The following is a 4,703-nucleotide window of genomic DNA, read 5'->3' as shown; positions in this document are numbered from 1 at the left end:
TAAATTTCATAGGAAAAACTGTTATTCACAATATTATCCAGCAATAACACACAAAAGTTTTGTTATATGGTGGATTAGTATAACTCACTAGGTATTTTGACAGTGTGACTGTTATGTTGAACATGGAGAAATACATCCTCAGAGATACTGATGACCTAAAATTAGAATTGCTGCAGAATGGCACTCACATTAAAATTTTCTGGAGGCAGCTCTAGGGCTCGTGCCTTTGACATCATCTCAGTTAAACTGAGAAAGACGGTTATGAGTTTTTAATCATTTTATTCAGCTTTTCTGAGCAGTGACTATGGTGGAGTCACCATCAATCCACCTTCTACATATTAATCTCATTTAATATTTAGTCTATTATTATTATTGACCTTGGACAACATCAATAATTTTCAAAGACAAAAAAAATCACAGAGGATCCAGAGCTGTGGCATGCGGGTAAAGCTGCTGCCTGCAGTGCTGGCATCCCATATGGGTGCCGGTTCGAGTCCCTGCTGCTCCACTTCTGATCCAGGTCTCTGGTATGGCCTGGGAAAGCAGTAGAAGATGGCCCAAGTCTTTGGGCACCTGCACCCATGTGGGAGACCCGGAAGAAGCTGCTGGCTCCTGACTTCAGATTGGCATAGCTCCGGCCACTGGGGAGTGGACCAGCAAATGGAAGGGCTCTCTCTCTCTCTGTCTCTCTCTCAGCCTCTTTGTAACTTTGCCTTTCAAATAAAATAAATAAATCTTTAAAAAAAAAAGAAAAATTGCACAAAATTTACAGAGATTTTCAGCAGTAAAGGAAAAATCAAAAAAGGACTCAGAACGAAGCCGTTCTTATGTAAAAACTGTAAGCAACCGAGACTTAAAAGTAACTGACATTTTATTACTTCATGCATTTTATTCTCATCTGTATTTCAAGTTCTATACAAGAGATATTCGCTAACCAATATTGTAATACTATATTGATTTTGCAAAAATGATGATAAATAGTTTGAATCAACTTGGCGAATTTTGAGACTTCTTAAATCACCTAATTTTTAGTTAAAACATAGTTACATCATAAACATGAGAAAATCAAACTGCTCCTGAAACTACTAACTTCATATACAAACACAGAAAGTAATTTCAATTTGACCGATCATTTACTTTTGTGTCTCTTTTCTTCCCCCCAAAAATAACCAGTGCATAATTGATTTATATCAAATGCAGTCTATGAGGATAAGTGATCTTAAAACAATTGAGCAGAGAAATATGCAACTGTATCCTCACAGAAATATAATACATTTACTCTTTCATTTTCTGTGACCTTTTGAAATGTCAGGACACTGAGAAAATATTCTTATCAGTTTCCTCTTTTAAAATTACATTATTCATGGATGTGTGAATTTGTCCAAAGATAAGGCTGTAATGAAAAGCTATCTTTTCTTAGTTAGTAGACATTCAATCAATAACTGATGAACTAAGGAGGATTCCTTTAAATAATTTAGTAGGACTTAAAGTTTCATATCCTTGGAGAATAATGTAGCACAAATTGGTTTTGTTTGGTTAAATGACCCTCTCAATGACACCATGAGACTCTTTGTATTTAGGAAAAGCTTTCTGTCTTTTTAAAAAAATTCCTTGTAGTCTGATCATCCTCCTAGCCCCACCCCCAGTTTGGATCTCAAGCTTTAAGACCAAAATAGCCTATAAACTGAACTGGAAATTCAAATGACATCAGAGCAATACTTATCCACTTGGTGCTCATCATAGTACAAGAAATTGATGCATTTTCCAGTAAAAATTTAGATCAAGACCCATGAGTTTGAACTAGAAAGTGCTCCTTGTTTTCTCACAAATAAATGTCCTGTAAAAAGAAAATCTAAAATTTTGCCTAACAACAGTAATTTGTGGAGGAAAAATATTACTATTATTTATTTTCAATTGTTCTATAGAATATAACTATGAATGTGATGTTTAGTGACATAGATAAAAAGCTAGAATTTCATCCTAAATTTGCTTAATTTAAAAGGTGAATTATTTACTTTGTAATGAAACTGGAGATAAAATTAAATTTACAGCACAGTGGGTCAAATCTGATAGTTATTGACCCTAAAGATTCCCTAAAACTATTGAACCAAACAAGTAGCGTATATTCAGAACTAAAGCAATATTTCACTAGATTAGAATCCTTGTTACATTATCTATGTATATATCCTGCCAATAGTCATATAAATTCTATGGCAAGTAGACATTAACTTGGCCCTCCATGACTCCTACTTCCTGTTGTTGTTCATACCTTAATGGAATACCCTCTTCTTCTTCTTTATTTTTTTTAAGATTTATTCATTTGTTTGAGAGGCAGAATCAGAGAGATAATGGGGAGAGACAATGAGAGAGAGAGAGAGAGAGAGAGAGAGAGAGAGAGAGAAAATCTTCCCTTGCTGGTTCAGTCCATAAATGGCCACAATAGCCAGAAGCTGGGCCAGGCAGAAACCTGAAGCCAGGAGCTTCTCCTGGGTCTCCCACTTGAGTGGGAGGGGCCCAAACACTTGAGTCATCTTCTGCTGATTTTCCCAAGCCATTAGCAGAGAGCTAGATTGGAAGTGAAATAGTGGGGCTAGGAAACGGTGCCAATATGGGATACCTGCATTGCAGGCTGCACCCTTTTACCTGCTGCGCCACAGCGCAGACCCTATACTCTCTTCTTGAGTGCAGGTGGGACCTGTGTGTTGTTTCTGAACAGAACAATTTAGCAAAGCGATGTGTGGCCACTCTCCATATAAACCACATTATATGAAAATTCCATCTCTGTGCAATTTTTTTTCAAAGATTTATTTATTTATTGAAAGTCGGAGTTACAGAGAGAGAGAGAGAGAGTCTTCCATCCGCTGGTTCACTCCCCGATTGGCAGCAACAGCTGGAGCTGTGCTGATCCGAAGCCAGGAGCTAGGAGCTTCCTCTAGGTCTCCCACATGGGTGCAGGGGCCTAAGGACTTGGGCCATCTTCTACTGCTTTCCCAGGCCACAGCAGAGAGTGGGATTGGCAATGGAGCATCTGGGTCTTGAACCAGTGCCCATATGGGATGCCGGCGCTTCTGGCCAGGGTGTTAATCCACTGTGCCACAGCGCTGGCTCCACTGTGCAAATTTTTTTGCATGATATGTAGACACATCTTTTAATTCCACTTGTCCATAAACTCTTTTAAGTCCCTTAATATGTGTTGTTTTTCGGTATTAATTATTATTTATTATGCATCAATGTAAAATTAATTATAAACACTTAAAACAGTTAAATCAAAGTTTCAATAATGCTGGGTGATGGCAAATTATAAAGTATCTTTACACTTCTGTTTTATAAAAGGACTTAAATATTTTACTTATTCCCTAAAATAGCATCTGTGAATTCTATTCCAACACTGATTTACACAAATTTCTACACGCGTGGCCATAAGTAAACACATATCACAATTCAGTGTTAATATTGATGTCTACCTTTTATATAGCATCTTATTAAATACATAGGACAAAAGATTTGTCAACTTTATAAAAATTTAAGCTGTGTTAGGAAAGCAGTCTATGCTGTGCTTTTCATTATTCTGGTACATTTTTCTCTGTTAATTCACATCTTACCTGGTTGTTTCTGAAATACAGTCTGTGATTTTAAAAAAGATTCCTAATTCTTATTAAAGAGGATAAATCTCTGTGGCATCACTACTTTAACTTTTTAAAGACAGTGCTCAATAAAGATGTAATTTTCAAAGCAAAGATATTTAAATTGTTCTGGGATTAGTCTTTCCTTCATGCCATTTGCTTATTGTACTGGTATAAATGGAAAATCAAAAGTACTGCCAGGCTTTCTCAACACAGCATATTGGATTGTCCTTCCAACAGCTAGCTCTCCTTCTAGTTGGGCTACATTTAATAGATATTGAGCAAAACATTTCTATGTTTCCTACTTAAAGATCAAAGGGTTTTGAAATATTTATTTGCTTTATTTGAATGGCAGAGTTACAGAGAGAGAGGGAGGGAGAGAGAGAGAAGAGAGATTCGCCTTCCAGTGTTTCACTCCCCAAATGGTCGCAATGGCCAGAGCTGGGCCAGACTGAAGCCAGAAGCCAGGAGCTTCTTCTGGGTCTCCCATGTGGGTGCAGGGAACCAAGCACTTGGAACATCCTCCACTGCTTTCCTAGGGGCATTAGCAGGGAGCTGGATAGAAGCAGAGTAGCTGGGACATGAATGAATACTCATATGGTATGTTGATGTCTCGGGTGGCAGCTTTACCTGCTACACTACAGTGCCTGCCCTCAGAGACCAAAGTTTTAAAAGAAAAAAAAAAAGACATGAGGAGCAAAAAATAGAGACCCATAAGGACGTTTCCTTTTCATGATCTCCCAAAACCCAATATCCTGACTTTTTAGCTCACACTTTTTTCTTCCTATTAAATTATTTTGAATCTTCATTGCATCTTCTCTCCTTTTCCCTGAATGCTATCTTTACTAACAAACTGATTCATTTATTTGGATTATTGGAACAGCAAGAGTATAAATTTAAATACTGCCTTCCCCTGTCATTTACCTTTGTTTTATCCTCAGTATAAATGGAGCCAAATTCAGGCAGCACTGCACCTCACTGTCCCACACAAAGAGTTTACCTTATCCATCTAACAGCACCCAGAAAAAAACAATATGAAACATTATTCACCAGTGTCTGATGTACCATTAAGGAGTTGTG

General features: G+C 37.4%; 1 non-coding gene across 1 annotated transcript; it reads right to left on the bottom strand.

Moving 5' to 3' along the window:
• Window positions 1-232: 232 nt before the first annotated feature.
• LOC127485032 (small nucleolar RNA SNORD116) lies at window positions 233-326 on the bottom strand. The gene has a single exon (XR_007912235.1). It is a non-coding gene; the product is annotated as a small nucleolar RNA SNORD116 (small nucleolar RNA).
• Window positions 327-4,703: the final 4,377 nt, after the last annotated feature.

The sequence above is a fragment of the Oryctolagus cuniculus genome, chromosome X (assembly GCF_964237555.1).
Source record: "Oryctolagus cuniculus chromosome X, mOryCun1.1, whole genome shotgun sequence".
NCBI classification, from domain to species: domain Eukaryota; kingdom Metazoa; phylum Chordata; class Mammalia; order Lagomorpha; family Leporidae; genus Oryctolagus; species Oryctolagus cuniculus.
The sequence above is the reverse complement of the archived record's forward strand: the minus strand, read 5'-3'. Positions and strand labels throughout refer to the sequence as shown.